Source organism: Amphiura filiformis, chromosome 2, assembly GCF_039555335.1.
Source record: "Amphiura filiformis chromosome 2, Afil_fr2py, whole genome shotgun sequence".
Taxonomy (NCBI): domain Eukaryota; kingdom Metazoa; phylum Echinodermata; class Ophiuroidea; order Amphilepidida; family Amphiuridae; genus Amphiura; species Amphiura filiformis.
This window is the reverse complement of record NC_092629.1, coordinates 62,572,691-62,592,598: the sequence shown is the minus strand read 5'-3', so window position 1 is coordinate 62,592,598 and position 19,908 is coordinate 62,572,691. Positions and strand designations below refer to the sequence as shown.

Genomic DNA, 19,908 nt, shown 5'->3' with positions numbered 1-19,908 from the left:
GAAAGTTCTGTTTGACAGGTGTTGTTGTTCTCAGCAGTCATCCAGTCAAGTTAGTTCGATCGATTTGATCTATTCACCATCCATGGCATCATCTGTAACGTCCTCCCTTATAGTGTTTGCACATTCTCCACCATAGCATTTGCATAGAGGAGTGCAAGGCAGCTCATTTTTGAGCAGCTGCACCGTCCTTGCAACCTGCTTTGCAGCCATATTTGATGAGTTCAAGTACTGCTTGTGGAGCAGGAATCTCAAGACATCTAACTGGAACGTACCCTCCATTCTCTAAATCCCATCCATTCTCTTCGATCGGTGGCAGCTCCGGGCAATTTGTCTTGTATGACTTATCTCGCATTGTGGCGTAGTTGGCACGGAGGATATGAGGCAGCAATGCAGCACGAGACGGAGGTAGCATTTCACCCTCCAAGTTCTTTGACCGAAATAGTTCCCATCTGAGTGATGGCAGGGTTGTTGGACCTGTTGAACTGTAAAGACGGCACACAAAGTGCTCCAATGCCTTCACCAGTGCTGGGAGCTCACCATGAATAAGCTCAGGAGGAATGGAACCTGTACCAAGTTCCTTGAAGCAATTAATGGCAGGATCATCATCATCAAGCTTCAGGTAGGCATTGATCCAAGTCTTTTTGGAGAATCCAACAAACTTTCCTCCCCAGTCAGCACCAGAAAAATTGTGTAGTCCAAGTAGGCCTTGACATTTGTGATGTCCAATAACTTCAACTCGCTTGAATATATCTATATCTCGTTTCTTTGTACCCTTGCCTGTTGACAATTTCAGCGAAGTGGGAGCTGCAATGCGTCCACAAGATACTAAATCAACTAACAACAGCAAGACATCAGTGTCGGGTGACCAAACACATATTTCTCGCAAGACGCCATTAGCAGCCGAGGCAAGGACTTGATGTGGAATCAGGGTATCAGCCTCTTCATGTGTGTGCACCTCCTCAAAAGCATGTCCCTTGATGAAGGTGTCATATACGACGACCAACAGGAAAGAACTTTTACTTGAGAATATTGAAGCAGTCCCTGGCCTAACATACATGTCAGCTTCTTGGTTGATGATGCAGATAGGAGTTCCTTGATGGACATAGTTAGGCTCATTTCTGGATGGATTTCGTATTCTACCGATGTAGTTGCTCTCTTCTGTCGAGTCTTATTCTTTAATGACTGATCCATGTATCGATCAAACACAACTCGACCCTCATCATAGCCATCCATCATCTTTTCAATGCGTTTGTTGAATGCATTCTGAAAATCCGACAGCTTTAGCATGGTTGGTGTCTTCTTCATACCTTGAAGAACAGCCATGGCGTCAACTATTAGAACTTTGACAGACGATTCTTCCTCCTCCAGGTCAGGCTGTGGGACACCTGAAGGATCTTCCTGCATCAGTTCAGGCTGTGGGACATCTGAATGATCTTCCTGCACCGGGTCAGGAGGTGGGGGAACAGCTAAAGGATCTTCCTCTATCAGGTCAGGCTGTAGGGCAACTGTAGGATCTTCATGCGCCAGGTCAGGCTGTGGGACAGTTTCAATGGGCTCTGACTTGGCATTTTCAACAGCGTGCATCACACTGGCTTTGTCTGTGGGGACGTACAGGGTTCCATCAACAGCACACAGCGAGCGGGGCACCATTGACATCTCGTACTCGCCGATTGTTTTCTCAAGTTTAGGAACTAGACTTGGCCGGCTTGTTGGATTATCAGAAATCTTCCCAGCAACTCACGTTCCTCACGCAACTTGATGACCTTGTCTCCAATATTCACTTTCTTTTTCTCTATCCAGTTCGAAAAGGTCTTCAACTTGAGTTTCTTCATTTTGTCCCACACTGAGAGTCTTGATGTAGAGATCAAACGCTCAGAAACAAACTCCTCAAAGCGCTTCTGGCCCTTCTCTGCAAACTGCAGAATATCGATCTGTGCCTGATCTGACACAAGCGCTGATGAAACCAGACTCTTCAATGGCGTTTTCTCTTTGAACGGATTGTCTCCACAGTGCAACTCAATCAAGTGACGTAGCTTCAGAGCATTTGCTCTTGACCTCACTGCAATCTCTCCTGATAGCTGATAATGTTCTGTCCTTACAGAAGATCTTGAAGCTTTCGGGAAGCTGTTGAGGTATTGATTCACTAGACCAGCAAGATGAGGTGTGGTAGTGACTAGTCGGTCCAGAGCAGCTTCATCTCTACTGAGTCCAACCATCCCACCATGTCCCTTTAGCTTCTTGATTTCCTGCTCGAGGGCTTGATCTGTGAAGAGATGGGTGAAGGGTATCTCTGATCTTGCCACTACAAATTCACCAGACTTCAGTGCATTCCATGTTTCTGGGTCATCTTTTTCAAGAGCATTCATTTGAGCAAGATGGACTGGCATCAGACGAGCATAGTTAAGGAGATCATGAGCGAAGAAATACTGGATAAGGTTCTCTAATGATGACAAGTAGCCCCCAGTCACCTGAACGACACGAGCTGATGAGATGAAGAACACTCTCTACCTGATGAAGATACTGGATCAAGAACTGAGCGAACTTGCCAATGTCGTTTTCATCTTCTAGTGGCTTGACATTTCTTGAGTACCAGGATTGGATTTCTTCAAAGGTCTCTGCCATCTGTGGGTTACGTTCATGGAGTTTGTCCTTGAGATCACTGCATAGGATACTAACTGGACCTTTTGGAAGTGTCGATAAAATTGCGTCAAAACGCAGCATCATAATTGCAAGGCTGGTAGTGATGTGGTACTCAAGGGCTCGCTTGTAAGCTTTGCCACCGAAGATCCCACGAAGAGCTGCTGATGTGTATGCACCACATTCAATAGCACATGTGTCGAGGCCACTTCCTTCAATTGTTTTACCAAGAGCATGCAAGGCCGCAAATGCAATGTGGAGACCTCCCGCTCTAAGGATCCAATTGGTGTTTCCAACCGACTGCTGAATCTTCAACGCACGGGAGTAAAGGTCAAGATCTAGTGTTATCAGCGTCTTTCTGTGAGGGCCGACGACAGTGGCAGAGATAGACTGTGTAAACTGCAGAGCGGTATAGAGGGTCCCATAGTCTGTTGGCGAGGTTTTAAACAGTGGAGCAATAACCGCTGTGTTTGTACGTGTGCAGCTTTCGGAGGACTGTGATAACAGTAGTGATTTAGTAGCAGCCCAAGTGGTCATCACATCTTCCTTTGCCAATTTCCGTGATTTACGATTTATGTTCCCCGGTTGTTCTTTGATCGACAGAATAGAGTCCTGTTGATTTGTGTCCATTGAAGATTCACAATGACTATTCTCCTCACTGCCCTGGGTCAGTTCGCCTCCTAGCTGCTGTTTAGTTGATGTAGTACCCTTGTTATCATCTGTTGCAAGGTAGTTTGCGAGTGCCCAGGTGTGAGTGAAGTCTTGGGAAACAAGATTGTTTCGCTGTCCTATCCTGTAGGTCTCAAATCTCAATGGAGTGGATTTGATGATGGGCTCTTGCAGCATGTTCATTTCAAATGCCAGAGGTGGCGAGGGAAGCTTCTCTGGTATAACAAGTTCTTGATTCATCAGCTCACCGTCTTCAGCCTGCTGGTTGATTACAACTACTGTCCCATGGAAGGTTTTCTGCCCAGTAGGTGTGTCTTCCAACAGATCAATGTTGTCAATAGCAAACCAGGTATTCATCCCTCTTCACAAAATCAGGGAGACAAAATCCACCAGCATCCTCCATTCGCTGAAGAACAGACTGCTCAACTCTTTTTTCTAGGTCAAGGATCTTCTGGTAGCCACTTCCGATGTACACATCTGAGAGGTTCTCGACAAGTATCTTGTCACGCACTCTAGAGTGGATAGCTAGGGGCAGTCCTATTGAGAGTGGTGTTTGGACATTTTTCCGAAAAGTACCATCTTTCCTTGGCTGATGTTTCACCTGACGATCAGTATGAGTGTTCTGGATTAGAAACTGGCATGCAACATCAACAGTTTTGTCTACTTCTTCATCCCGAATTCCAGACACTTTGATGACATGATTGCCAAAGAGGAGGTGGCTAAGGAAGAATTGCATTAAAGAAGGATTCTCAAAGTCATCAAATGTCCCTGTAAATGACCAGCTGCGCTTTTGCATCATCTCTTCTCGCAGTAGGTTAGCAACATTCTTCAGGTTACCAATTATCTCACCATCATCCATCATTGAGATCCTGAGATCTACGGCTTTGCTGACTGCAGTCGATTGCACAAGCTTGTCTGGCTCATTTCGTCGCAGTGAGCTGACAAACTGGACATCTGGAAGTCGCTCACCAATGATCTTTTTCAGATACTTGCGATAGTTTGTAGTCTCACTAACGTCAGTGTGATATCTTTTCAGAATTGACAAGTAAGCATCATTGACCTGAGCCATGTTGAGCGTAACATCATCGTCTGTGAGGGTGTTTTGAATGGCGAGGATTAACTGTTCATCGCATAATGAGCGAATGAGTGATATATTATCATGATCTATCTTTGTCGTTAATGTGCGCTGTGCAGTGCGTAAGCATGTCCTGTGGTAGTACTTTTCAAGAGCTGCTGCATCTCCAGCGTCCTCTAGGTCAGCTACACAGATTCTGACCTGGTCATTCTGAGTCTGGTGCTTTATCTCAAGAAGTGTTTTGCCCATTGCATCAGAAAGAACACAGTGCAGTGGTTCTGAACCAGCCTTGGAACAAAAGTCACAAGATGAGAACAGACACGCTTCCTCCTTTGGGGCAACCTTCAATCGTTTAGGTCGAGCTGATTCTGTAGTACTTATAGGACGCCCGGGTCCTCGCCTAGAGCAGTCAGATGAATCGGGTCGTGATCGCTTACCCCTGAGACGTGTGATTAAGGTCTTATTTACGATAGGTTTTCGACACTCAGCATGGTAATAAACAGATTTGAGTTCAAGTTCATTCAGGCCAGACAAGTGGTCGGTTAGTTGCTGATATTCAATTTGACCTAAAGATACTCTCTCTCGGCAAGACTGTAGAAGGCCTTCAATCATGGCTGGATTGTTTACTAGTTTATTGCCTTGGGTGGCATTCCCTTTACAGATAACGCAAACTTCATTTTCCCCTGACATATTGACCAGATTATTTTCAGCCCATCTCAGCTCATAAGTTGTCCGGAGTTGTTGGTTGGGTAATGTCAGACGCCCGGTGGGGTCACTCCCTGGCATGGGGGACACGTAGGACCGTTACCACAAGTACAAATTACCCCCTTTCGCAGTCGATTTCAAGGACAAATCATGAAATTTTACCCCCTTTTTTACTTCAGAACAAGGACAAAATGGTACTCTGAAACACCCCTATTTTTTAGATTCCGAGGACACATTTGCAATTTTGACCCTATTTCAACATTTCAAGGACGAGGCTTTTTATAATATGCATCTATGCTAAGGCTACGCACGAAATAAAAGCGAGAACAATATTGATCACGGGATGAGTACGAAGTGGGAAACCAAATTTATTCCTGTGATTTAATATCGATCTAGCCAGCTAGCTATTCACTGGATCGGGAGAAAATAAGAACCCCTTTTTGAATTTCGCGGACATTTGTGCAATAAAACACCCCTAATTTTCCAATTTCAAGGACAATTTTGTCCGCGGACAAGCCCTAAAAATGACCCCTTTTTCCGCGATTTTGGTAACGATCGTGCGGTCAGTATTGCAAGTTGAGTGACCCCACCGGGGTCAGACGGATGAGACCAGATGCTAGGAAGCCATCCAATAGGCGTTTAAATCTTGTAGGCTTTGTGTAAACACCCCCTGCAAAATAAACAAATGTGAGAAAATATATCACCTAGATGCAGTTTACAGGCTTTTACAGGCTAGAAATATGCTACACAAATATTTTAACTCTTCGAAAGCTACATTTTGGTCATAACATATTTACAAAATGCCATATGTTATCAATATAGAATTTATTATATAAATAAAACAAGTTAGTTGTTTTAAGTGCCCGATGTTTCTTGTCTGAAAATACTCTTCATTTTTGTAGTGTAGGCCACGATTTGTGTATCGAAATCTTTAAGTTAATGCTTACCTGGTAGCTTCGCTTGGAGGGTTTTAAACTTGAAATTGGGCTTTATTAATATTCTTTACAAGAGTGCCTGTAATTAAAAGAAAGGAATGATTAACGAGAATCAATGACATATCTCAGAACAGAACTGGAAATGCCCTTCATAATGTTCTGCCCCTGCAGTAAAATGTTAATTGTCACTGGATGCCTCTGAAATGATCAAATAATGGTAAAAGTTGTTCTTGTAATGACCAAGAAACGAGGATTAGGCCAAGAAATGTAATGATGACTGAAAAGGGGGACATGAGTCAGTCCGTGGTGGGGGTCCGGGGGGTCTGGGGGTCCCAGCTGAATAGAGACCCTAGCTACTGCTCCGAAAATCAGAAAAAGACACTTCTGATTGCTTTGAAAGTGTAATAAATCAACTCAGAATATCTCAAAACCTACCAAATAACTTTAGTTTCATGAAAATTGGTTGTTAAGTGGTTAAAATGCTGTTTTGGGGGTCCCAAAATGGATGACCCCCCAGGAAGAGGTAGGGGGTCGGGAAAATTTGAACCCCATCAATTTCTGATAGTTTGGATCCTTTAGAACCCAGAACTGCAAAAAAATCAATTTTAGCACTCTAGTCCTACGGGAGCTGTTTTCTTGACATACCATACTACACTATTAAGGAAGCACGCAGAATCACTGGAGTGTTACATGACCAAAATTGAGTTTTCATCACTAATGTCATCTTATAAAACTATATTATATCTTGTCATTAATAGATTTTAAAGAAATCTTAAAATTTTAACCATAAGAAAAGCTATTTTCAAGACCAAAATACAAAAGCAAGTAAATCAAGCGGATTGCTGATTGAGACGCTAGGGTCGTCAATCGCAACCACTACCATATTTTATCATATTGATCTGCCTCCAAGGTAGGTAGGCCTACAAAACTGCGGGCGACACTGACCACCACCGTCCCCGGCTCAAAATCAGACAAATCTCGGAGCCCAGTACTCGATAAATTACGACTAAAAAAAGTGCCGGTAAAAATTGTAGTAATTTTTTATATGAACAGAATAGTTTTTGTTTTTTTTTTGTTTGTTTTTGTTTTTCAAGTTTCATTCTGAAATTAAAAAGATTAAATTTTATCTGTAAGAAGTAGTTTAACCGTAAGAAGCCCTGTAATGATGACGCAGCCTGATAGATACGATAGAAAACGTATACCCTATTCTGCCAGTAGGCTAGTCTTAGCCCATATAGTACGTCACTAGGCCTATTATTTTATGTATAATATTTGTTTTATTTCATATTTCATTCATTCATTGTTATTATTTGATTTACTTTTATGGTTTTTACCAATTAATTGGTATAAATTTGAAAAGAAACGAAAGGCCTATTGGTTATTGGAACATTTTTACGAGCTTTTATGTAGTCTTGGCCCTTAGTTCGGGAGTCTCTGCGGTCGTTCAGTCTTTTCATTTTCGTCTTAATTTTGAAGACCATAAACAGGTGCGGATCCAGGGGGGGAGCGGAGGGGGCGCGAGCCCCCCGTAAAAATAGCAAAAGTAGGAATAATGGGGCGCGCGCCCCCCGTAAAAACGAGAAAAGGGGAAAGGAGAGAAAGAGAAAAAGAGAAGAGAAAGGTTAAATTGCGCGTAATTGAGTCCTTCATTTTGCAAAATTTTCCCCTCAGACACACCTACGTATGCGTAAACAACTGGCCGTTTTTGCTTTTGTTCGGACACCCGTACACTTTAGGCCTATATTGTTTTAAGTAATAACTGAATAATAATGATTAGGCCTATACAGTAATAGTGAATAATGATAATGTTCCACGAATGGCTTCGATTGGGCCTTCATTTTCACACATTTCCGAACTTTATCTAACTAAAATTTTACACAATAATACTTTAATAGTGTCAAAATCGTCCACCAAATGGCTTCAACTGGTCCTTCTTTTTGCACAATTTTCCAACTTAGACACCCCCCTGCGTATGTATAAAGAAGTTGTCATTTTCTTTATGCTTTGGATACCCGGAACTTTATGTTTAAAGCAATTGAATTTATACAATAATATTGAAAACTTGTCCACGAATGTGAAATGAGCCGGCATGGTTATTTCACAAATTTTCCGCTCTTTAAAACTCAAATTTCACACAATAATAATGTCAAAATGGTCCACCAAATGGCTTCAATTAGGTCTTCATTTTGCAAAAGTTTCTCACTTCTGAGGGGGCACATCCCCTCAGACACCCCCTACGTCGCGCAAGCAATTAAATTTATACAATTATAATATTGAAAACTTGTCCACGAATAGGAAATGAGCCGGCATGGTCATTTCACAAATTTTCCGCTCTTTAAAACACAAATTTCACACAATAATAATGTCAAAATGGTCCACCAAATGGCATCAATTAGGTCTTCATTTTGCAAAAGTTTCTCACTTCTGAGGGGCACATCCCCTCAGACACCCCCTACGTCGCGCGAACAATTAAATTAATACAATTATAATATTGAAAACTTGTCCTCGAATAGGAAACAAGCCGGCATGGTCATTTCACAAATTTTCCGCTCTTTAAAACTCAAATTTTACACAATAATAGTGTCAAAATGGTCCACCAAATGGCTTCAATTTGGTCTTAATTTTGCAAAAGTTTCTCACTTCTGAGGGGGCACATCCCCCTCAGACACCCCCTGCGTCGCGCAAGCGCGACGCGATGACCGCTTCGCGGCCATATAGTTCGTCGCCATCTAGAAATCTCATGTATTTTGCGCCCCCCGTATTTTTTTCTCTCTGGATCCGCGGCTGATAATAGTCATGATAGTTTCCTCTAATACTTCAGAGCAAAGGCCGTTTTTAAAATTCACAAAGACATTGCTATTATACCATAATATGGGTAAACCATATTGCTATTATACCATAATATGGGTAAACCATATTACAACATATTCGTTAAACAAAGATTTTAGATGCAAAAGGCGATTTTTAAACGTCTACTGCCCTAAAATGCTAGCTTTTAATTGACCCCCTGCTTTAAAAAAATCCAATTTATATTGTTGAAACTTTTATCAAAAACAGCACATTTTCTTATTATGTTTTTAAAAAAAATATTTTTGACAAGTTATATTTGCCTACATCTCTAATTGAAAAAGTTGATTTATATTGCTTTAAGCATCCGAAATCTTCATACAGCATAACATTGTGCACAGCATAGTCTGTCAAGATGTACCATTCGCCAGCCCCATTACGCACTACCCACCTAAACTGTCTTTTTCATAAGCCCTGGGTCTTTGGCAGGCTGGTGGGGGTACTTCTGGGCAGACTTTTTATGATAGTGCACATAAAATCAAACCAGTTCCATTTGACCGGGATGGGTGTGTAAGTATCAGCTCATTGTCATCATAATTGCGAGTTCAATAATAACTCAGCATCCCTCTCACTTCAGAGGAAATGTTAGGCATATCAAAGTTTGTTCCCATAAAACCTAATATCATATTCAGGGAACATGTTAAATTCAATGTTTTATCTAGGGAACGGACTTAAAGATCAATGAAGCTCTGGTATCAAAGTTGATATTGTTTTGGAGGAAGAGAGTTAAAACTAGATTATGTTTGTCAAATCATGGGCAGAGTGCAAGACCATCGTAAGTGCAGTGGAATGTAATAGCTGCCTTATGTAAAACTCCTAGTGTTTGAGCACAACCCCCTCATTGTACATTTCTTTCCTGATGGCCTCTATATGCTAACCAATATATCACCTTTACATGTAGTTGGGATCAGGGGTAGCGCTAGGTTGCTTTTTGGGGTCCCGGACCCACCAAAATAGAGTTCGGAACCCCTGTTTTTAAATTTTCAGCAAGTTCAGGGGTCCCTGCAGACCCCCAATTTTTCAATCTAGCGCTATGCAGACATACTATATATGCTGCATTTGTGCAACTCTTTTTAATTTTCTGGAGTTCTGGAGTACTGGAAACTGGAGGGGACTGGAGTATTTAGTTCTAGCGCTACCCCTGGTTGGGGTCTTCATGTGCTATTGATCAAAAGTACATTTATTGAAATGTTGTAAATGCCAGCTATTACATGTTACTACACTTGTGATGGCCTTGTACTATGCCCATTAAACCCAAACACCGACTGATATCACATCTTATTTGCCTCCCCTGGAACAGAGCAAGCAAGGTGGAGGAGCAAACATAATCAGAGGATCAGCTTTGTAATGTAACAAGTTATGTTTATAGAGCTACATTGATCTTGTGGTTTTTGCCCTTACAGCCTCCAACTATTGAAATATTAAATATAAAAATATAAGAGCACAACAAACAAAATACATCACATGCTCATGAGCGAAACATCAATATGATGCATACAACACTCATGTATTCGATATCACAATAAATATCTATAGACAATAGTGCCGTCTGAAATAACACAAATAAGGTTCATTCTCAGGTTCCTGGTTCATTTCCTAGAGAATCTCCAAATGTAGGCCTACAAGGCCATACAAAACTAGCACTATAATAAGTCAATTTTCCTTCTCAGGCAAATTTCATGTGAATTTCTTCCAGTGTATATGGCGATACATAACCGATAACCAGCACTATAGTATAACAGTCAAATCTTGACAGGCAAATATTAATGCGAATTTCTTCCAGTGTATACACAACCAGCACTATATAGTATAACAGTCAAATCTTCATGCCGAGTAAATATTCATGTGATTTGTACAGCATCCCTAAAAGTCATGCGAAATTATCTTTCGGTATTCTTTATGGACTACAATTTTTTTAGTTTCATTCCCCCTGAAAGTAAGACTCCTTCAAGGCTTACACAGATCTCTATCTATCTACTACATGCAGACAGTCATCCTACAATCCTATAATCATAGTATTTTTTATTCTTATGCAGTCAGTGACACAGGTGTGTTCTCAGGTGGTTACATATCTCAATCACGTGCATTTTACTCATATACAAAGGACCAAATGCGACCTATTTTAACGCATGAGTCACATGCGCATCAAGCGTTGATGACACTGACTGCACTAAGATGAAAACACATAGACTCATGCTTGAGAGATCTTTCAGTTCTGAGGAATATAAAAGGCAGCTTCAACTCGGTGGGTTCATTTCCTTGTCGTCTTCTGCGATATTTACAGTCCGAGGCACGCCATGTTTTCTTGCTCAAAAATCTCTTGATGTGAGGCTCATGGACGGGTTTGGCAACAAAGACAAAAATGTACTTTGAGCTATCGACGCTTTGTTGATGAGAGAATTCTTGATGGCGTCCTAGTGTAAAACAGCTGTTATGAGTCCATCTCCTGTATCAAAACCTTTGCATTCCATGCTTGATTTATTCTGGTAGTTCATTCCGATGAATACAGTTTGTGACCATGAAATCTACCTTCTTTTATTTCTGGTGGCAGCACAGGAAGTTGAGATGATTCCAATGACTGATTTCCAGTAACACTTCTACTTCTACGTGATAATCAGCAGAGTCCAAAAATCTGGATTTGATGCCGATGACTGCATTTCACACCACCTAAAACAAATAAGACGAGTAGAATCAGGTTTTATTCTTTAATTGTTGAAAGGAAAAAAAATATAATTTCAATGGCCGCATCGAATCGAATCGTGCGTAGAGTTAATCGCGCATAGCTTACACACACACACCCACGTACAAGGGCAGGAGCCATTGACGTCACTACCATACCTGAAGCAAACCAATGTACAGTTGGGAATTGGAAGAAGAATTAAGGGCCATTGAGGGAAAGCCCCCCCATACCTGAGCTACGGCTTCCACCGTGACGGCACTGTTATGATTGATCGAAAGTTGGTTGGCATAGCCATTGGTCGCATGCATGCAATACGGCAATGTTACACAGTGAGTGAATTGGGGCGAACTGGTCGTGGTATGTAATGTGTGTTGGGCGAACCTTTTTGGGGCGAATAGGTTTCGGGATGAAATGTCTCGCATTCCCACTGTTGCAAGTATTGATCCCCCTAGCATATTGGACACCCTGATACTGAGCTTTTTAGGCTTTTTTTCATAAAGTTGCTTTGTCCGCACCCTGAAAAATCCTGGCTATGTCACCGAGATGGGATGGGGTTCTCCATGGACATCTGTATACTATTGAACTTGAAGGTGGCCTCAGGTTCTGACTGATTACAAGGTAAAAACACTGTCCAGAGATTAAACACTTTTCTTCAAATTAGTTTGTATTTAAAACAAGATAAATAAAAGTTGAGGGTTTGTGAATTCAACATGTGATGTCTGGTAGTTTGACATTTTGTGTAAATGTGTTTAAAAATAGATTACAAGCATTTAATCTCTGGATACTGTTTTTTGCAGTTTTGGTTCCTGTATAAAATCTTACCTTGTTTCTTGGAGGAAAGTGATGATGTAATGATCCTGGTCAACATATCTTCAAGACATCCTGGCAGGCAGTTGAGCTTTCTGTAGGTGTGCAAAATTTAAATTGTGATTCGGCAATAATTAAGAACCTGGGGAGGGGTAAATTTTTTTCTTGGCCTGCCAAAAATTGCTTGCCCTTCTCGGCATGCCCCAAAATCTTCTCCATCCTTAGTAGATGCCAATTTCTTTGTAAATGTTAAATGGAATACAAAATGCGAGCGCAGCGAGCTGAGAAAAAATGGCATATTTTAGTATTTCAGTACTGTTTTCCAAAGCCTTTTTGGAGTATTTAAATAGTGCCCCATGAATGTGTGCCAAAATTGTACGCCCCCCCCCCTTTGGCTTGCACATTTTTGCCCTGCCGTTCCCCAATTTTACCCTGCCTCATGACTCTTATTGCACAGTCAATTACAATGATGTAAATTTGTATTGGAACAGAACACACGGCATTTATGTAAGTCATACAGAAGTAAATGTCAGTATATTTTGAGTTCAAGAGGACCTCATGTCATGATTTAGGGCCTCCACCATTCCTGTGTGAAATCTTATTACTCACCTTGTCTCATGTAGGAAGTTGATGACATAATGGTATCACAACTAAGGGACAGTTCACAAACACTTGTAAACGGGGGGCCTGATGCAAAAAGGGGGCCTTGAAAATTTGTATCCCACTAAAGGGGGGCTGTTAAAAATAATTCCCCTCAATTTTGCTTGTAGAACACGAGTATACTATATTCTATGGGGTTGACGTACATTTTTCATGGTTTGGATTTTTCTTTTTGCTGCTCAGCAACCCCCCCCCCCCTTACAACTGATGTGAACAGTCCCTTAGCAGTCAGTCATCTTCGACTTCAAGATCTAGCTCCTGCAGCATAGCAAGCAAGCTTTCTGTAGCTGTGAAAATGCAAAATTCAAAAAAATGAAAAAAACGGTCCCTAGATATTTTTATCTAATTTTTAAAAATTAATAAAAAAATAATTCCAGGGTTGAGACCAACCTTAAGGAAATATGAACTGAGTAGTTAAACAACAGCATACTGTAACGTGGCATAGCTAGGGGCAAGGGAGGGCATGTGCTCTTGGTGCCATCGGGGGGGGGGGCTGTGTCAAATCCACCAATTCAGTGCCCCCTAAATCGCTTTGCGTAACAGTCATATTAAAAGACCATTTTAAGACCAAGCTTGATTATAACCAAACTAGTGGTATTAATTAAACTAACATTGTTGGCATATAGGAGCTGCCAGAGATTGCAGATTGCATCACTTTAAGACTGACACAGAGGCACATTGATATAAACTAACATAAAACAAAGGACTATTTCACTCGTAAAAATGCAGCACTTTTAATAAGGAGTTCATATAATGTGCCAGATCAATCAAATATTACTATAATGTAAATAATGAGGGGTTGTACAAAGATTTATACACAAATGCGAAACTGATCAGATGCAAAATGCTATTACAATAAAACAAAGGATTATTTCACGTCAGAAATAGTCTTGTAGTTCTGTTATCGCTCACTCATTACTAGCACTTTGTTTTCTGGGGAGATCTATCTAATAATGTTGATTATGTATACTATTTAACAAGGGATAACTTACCTTGTTGTCCACTTGTAGAAAGCTTCATTTTTGTAGAGAATGAGGAGTTTCACCCGTTAGCTTTCCGAGACCTGCTGGTAGATGTAGATTGGCTGTGTAGAAATATGCCCATCTCTTGCAGGCAGGTAGAGTTGTTGTTGCTGTGAAATACAAGCAATACAACATGATTTTAACACAGAGTTGCAATGCACCAAAAATTACCATAATGTAAGAGAAATTGCAGATTGCACAAGTGCAAAACTGATATACGCCAAATGCTTTCATATCAAATAAAGGATTATTACAGGTCACACATTGTCTTCTTGTGTTGTTATATTCTCACTCGTAAATATGCAGCACTTTTAATAAGGAGTTATAATGCGCCAGATCAACCAATAATGTAAATAATGATAGATTGCAGATTGCACCACTGCAAAACTGGTAGGATTATTTCACGTCAGAAATAGTCTTGGATTTCCGTTATCTCTCACTCATTAATAGCACTTTGTTTTCGGGGGAAATCTAACTATTAATGTTGATATCATTATTTGTACTATTTAACTAACCTTGTTGTCCAATTATAGAATTATGGAGAATGAGGAGTTTCACCCGTTAGCTTTCCGAGACCTGCTGATAGATGTAGATTGGCTGTGGTGAAAGATGATACCTTCTCTTGCAGCCTATGCAGGCAGATTTTGTTGCTGAAATACAAGCAATAAAACATGATTTTAACAAAGAGTTTCAATGCACCAAATATCACCATAATGTAAGAGAAATAATAATGTTGATGTCATTATGTGTACTATTTAACTAACCTTGTTGTCCACTTGTAGAAGGATTTTTGTGGAGAATGAGGAGCTTGTGATCCAGTTCATCACCTGTTGGCTTTCCGAGACCTGCTGGTAGATTGGCTTTCTTGTTTCACCCGTTAGCGTTCCGAGACCTGATGGTAGATTGTCTTTCTTGTTCTGTTTATGGTGTGAAAGATGATACTGACTCCTGCAGGTAGAGTTTTCTGTTGCTGTGAAATACACACAATACAACAATATTATTTTAATAAAGAGTTGCAAGGCGCCAGGTCAACCAAATATTACAGCTTATTACCATAATCACTGATAATGTAAATAATGGGCTATTCAAAATTTCAAATGGGTTTACCTAAATGGGTGACTCCATTTGAAATCTACGCTCCCTGTGTGGGAGATTAAGGTCCTGTCTAATGTCTTCCATAGGGGGTGTATGGATTCCAACTGCATGGGATAGCCCAATGAGAAATTGCAGATGGGCACCACTGCAAAACTGATAGATGCCAAATGCTATATCAAATAAAGGACTATAATTACACGTCACAACAAAATTAGTCCTGTAGTTTTGTTATCTTTCACTCGTAAAAAAAAAGGTTTGTTTTGAGGGAAGATCATCATAATCACTAGCCATGCTAGCATCAGATTTCACCAGTGCAAAACTGAGAGACGCAAGTGCTATTATATCAAATTACGGACTATTTCACGTCAGGAAAAGTCATGCAGTTCTGTTATTTCTCTCTCATTCATAACACTTGTTTCGGGGGAGATCTATCAAATAATGTTGACGTCATTATGTGTACTATCTAACTAACCTTGTTGTCCACTTGTAGAAACTTTCATTTTTGAGGGGGATGAGGAGTTTGTGATCCAGTTCATCACATGTTAGCTTTCTAAGACCTGCTGGTAGATTGTCCTTCTTGTACGGTTTGTGGTGAAAGATGATACCCTCTCTTGCAGGCAGGCAGAGTCTCTGTTGCTGTGAAATACACACAACACAACATTATTAAAATAAAGAGTTGCCATTTGCAGATAGCACCACTGCAAACTGCTATTATATCAAATAAAGGACTATTACACGTCACACAGTCTTTTAGTTTTGTTCTCTTTCACTTGTAAAAAAGCAGCACTTTGTTTGAGGGGAGATCTATTTGTTGATGTCATCATGTATAATATATTTAACTAACCTTGTTGTCCACTTGTAGAAAGCTTCATTTTTGTGGAGAATGGGGACCGAGTCTGTGATGCAGTTTATTATCTGCTCTGAGACCTTTCAGTAGATTGGCTTTGCTGTAGAGAGTTGACTTTTCAGGTTTGGGTTGAAAGATGATACGTTTCTCTCATTACAGGTAGAGTTTTCTGTGGCTGTGAAATTCATGTAATACAAAATACAAAAAGATTTGAAAAATGTGCCAGGTAAACTGATTGTTCCCACATGTAAATACAATACAAATGGCAGTATAATAATGATCCCAAGTATAGCTGTATTACATTTACATATTGCACGCTTGGTCATTCCAAGGAGTAATGGAGCACTATAGTGGGCAAACAGGGTCCAAAAAGATGAGCAAAATTTCTTTCCTAACAGTGCACCTGACCTTTATCATAAGAGGTGGGAGAGGTACAGGCATATCCTCCCAAATGGCATAGAATTGTTTCAGTCACTTTTCATGATGATTTCATGACTCACCAAGATCTGCCTGCATTGGTTCTATGATATCTATTTTCTTGATTAAATTAGCATAAATTTACTTATTGATTAAGAATTAACTATTTAATTAAATAATATTTAAAACACCGCTCTGTGGACAGTGGTGCTTCAGGTCATTCATTACCCATGAGAAATGATTGTTATCACCATAGATAATAGCAAAATGCTATCTAAAGTAGATCGCATAAACCACACAAAATCTTCTCATGCATTAAACTTTAGTCTACCGACTGATACAGCAACACACGTGCATTCCACGCTGTCTACAGTAGATAGCACAAACCACCAAGACAGGAAATACCGGGTATTGTGCAACTGTGCAGTACGGATCATGTGATTTATAAAATCTTCTCATGTGTAATTTTAGAGCTATCGACAGATCCATAGTGTAAAGTTTCTGATTATGTGTAATCTCACTAAACTCAAGTTACTAACCTGTTCGTCTTGAGTGAGTCATCATCTGCGACACATTTTGGTAGATCATCCAAATTGACTCTTTGCATAGATCTGCATGAGGTTATCCATGCAATACACATGAGCAAAAGGACATTTTTGTTTTTCACACTTTTCACATGGCGTATAATGTATAAACAAACTAACAAAATGCACTTGACTTTGCAAGCAGAAACTGGTTTTGAGATGACCGTGCAAAGTGTCAATCATGATGCAGTCATGTCTACAGTAGAATTCATCTCGACCTTTGCAGGACTTAACCCCATTAAAAGCTATTAAACCAAGATAACACTCATTGAAACAGCTCAACTGATTAAATCGGATCTTCTCTGGTTGTGCACAAGTGTCTGTTTTCATGTGCGATATCGCAATAAAGCTGGTATTCATAGCTTCAGTTGGGTAACCGATTATAAAGGAAACGAAAGGAAACAATGGTATGTGTACCTTTGTTCACGAAATGAGACAATGGCGTGCTTTTTGTAAACCAGCATTCTTGAAAATGAGCAACATAATGATTGTTGACTTAACACGGGTTTGAAATAATTTCTTCATATTTTTTGGTGTTATCTGTCGTTTACATATCCTTCCTAAAACACCAAAGTACGAGTATTTCCAAACATCTAAATTAGCTAAAAATTTAGGACATGTTAAAAACTATATTTTCTAGAACTTTAGAAGAGTACTTTTAATATTGGCGGTTATTTTTCACACAGCAGCGTTAACTAGTCATATCCCCATACTTTTAACGTAGGGCTATTTGTAGGGAGTCACGCGTCAATGGGAAAAGAGCACTGTGTATTGTGTATAGGAAAACGGACAGTAACTGCAGTATGTATGGATGCTGATTATTCTGTCCTCTGGGGTACACTATCAGATGTTCAAGGTATTCATTCCGAGTAGAATATGGTTATATTCTTGCATTTTTCAAATCATAGGATGCTGGATGCTGTACAAAATCACATTTTTATTTGCATGTTCTACTATATATGGGCTGGTAATACTGTGTCTGTCATAGCTGTAAGAAATCAAAATCAAAATCATAAAGTTTTAGTGAATTTAGTAGAACCATCAATGTAGGCCTATGCCATGTCTGTACTAAGATTATGGATGTCCAAAGTTCCAAACAGCACACACAGTACCTGAACGATTTGGTCAGTCAAGTGGTTAACACCCTATTCTTTTCCAAACTCACTCAAGCTACACAAATGCACATAAGTACTGCACAGTATGACACAGTGAGTCTCTGTACACACATACCACCTCTTGTAAATGCTGCCAAGTAGGTGGGGGTGTGGGGGTATGTGGGGGGTGTGTGTGTGTGTGTGTGTGTGATTGTGAGTGTATTCCAACTGGGGAGATTTTTGCTGAACCATGAAATGGTATCAGCCTATATCAGTGTTTCTTACTTACTTACTCACTCGTGGTCGTGAACTCACTCACTGACCAACCTTTTGGTCTAAAATGGGCATATTTCAAAATGCCACTAAGGTATGACCCAGTGAGTGGTGTCAAATGAAAGAGAAAAAATAAAGAATATAATACAAATATTTTTCCACCTGGGGGTGGCACTCATAATAAGTCCTGGGTCAATATTCATATGGTATATACCCCGAGTGGTGTCAAATGAAAGAGAATACAGTAAAGAATAATTAATAATAAGAATAAGTAAAGAAAAATAATTTCCCCACCGGGTGTCACACTCCTCATAAAACCTGTGTCAATATTCCTATTTTGGGTCCTTTTACATCTTAATTTTATGCCAAAAGGTGTGACCCCTGAGTGGTGTCAAATGAAAGACAAAAAAGTAAAGAATATAATTAAATTACTTTCCCAATCGGGGGTGACACTCCTCAAAAGACCTGGGTCAATATTCAAAAATTGTGGGTCCTTGAACTGCCAAGAAAGTATTACCCCCTGAGTGGTGTCAAATCAAGAGAAAAAAAATACAGATTATATAATTAAAATAATTTCCCCACCGGGGTTGACACTCCTTATAAGACTTAGGTCAATCTTCCTATTTTGGGTCCTTTTCACATATCCCAAGAGGTTATAACCCAATTAGGGCAAATTTGGGTGCTTTTTGTGAAAAATTGGTATATACTGTTGGGTGGCAAAAACAGCAAAAAGTAGCGAGAGAAAGTCAGCATCCTAAAGTCTGCGTGGAACATCCCCATAATTTTTTTTAAAGAACCCCCCTCGGCTGTCAGGGATTGAACCTGATACCGCATACACATGAAGCCACCAGGTGAGGCCAGTACCCTAATCACTGCAACTCGCTCGCTCACATTTTAACCGAAACAGCATTGAAACCCAGCTTAATTGAGCTTTTTTCCTAACCCAAGAATCTATTGATATCTACACCATTCTTTGCCGCATTAGGTCGACGTATCCTTAAAGAGTTTGAAAGATTTTACCCTCGATTAGCCAGTAAAAGGGGGTAATAAATTATCTTTCTCTGATCCTATTTTCAAATTCCACTGTCAGCAAGGGAGCTCCAACCCAACTTGGCTCCAAGGGACCGTTCACAAACACTTGTTAGGGGGGCCTGGTGCAAAAAGGGGGCCTTGAAAATTTGTGACCCTCCTAAGGGGGGCTGAAAAAAATGACCACAAATCTTCCTGGAAAAGTAAGTTTATATGCTTTTCTATGGGGTTGACCCATAATTTTCATGTCAAAAAGGGGGGGGGGCCCTGAAATTTTTGAGGTCTGTAAAGGGGGGCCCCCGAAAAATTGTGCGATGAATTTTTTTTGCATCAGCCCCCCCTTACAAGTGTTTGTGAATTTCCATTTTTGCACCATATTTCAACAACCATGACAACAGTTTAGCTTCAAAATGGCAATTTTTTTTGTAATCTAAACTTATTCTTTAGACATTTTTCACCCACCCCCGAGTCAAACAGAAATCTACGCCATTGTTTGGAGCAGTGGCGGATCTAGAGCAGTCAGAAGGGGGTG

General features: G+C 40.3%; 3 protein-coding genes across 3 annotated transcripts in view; 1 reads left to right on the top strand and 2 right to left on the bottom strand.

Moving 5' to 3' along the window:
- Window positions 1–17,529, bottom strand: part of LOC140146509 (uncharacterized) — a 32,402-nt gene extending 14,873 nt beyond the window's left edge. The window contains 9 exon segments of the mRNA XM_072168382.1: window positions 11,398–11,535; window positions 12,371–12,450; window positions 12,965–13,302; window positions 14,008–14,147; window positions 14,553–14,687; window positions 14,802–15,007; window positions 15,605–15,768; window positions 15,977–16,154; window positions 16,936–17,529. The gene's annotated coding sequence lies outside the window, so the exon portion shown is untranslated.
- LOC140146508 (uncharacterized) overlaps window positions 1–19,908 on the top strand; it is a 281,043-nt gene that overhangs the window by 15,028 nt on the left and 246,107 nt on the right. The gene's annotated exons all lie outside the window — the stretch shown is intronic.
- LOC140146507 (uncharacterized) overlaps window positions 17,730–19,908 on the bottom strand; it is a 37,142-nt gene continuing 34,963 nt past the window's right edge. The window contains exon 4 of the mRNA XM_072168380.1: window positions 17,730–17,968. The gene's annotated coding sequence lies outside the window, so the exon portion shown is untranslated. The remainder of the gene's footprint in view (window positions 17,969–19,908) is intronic.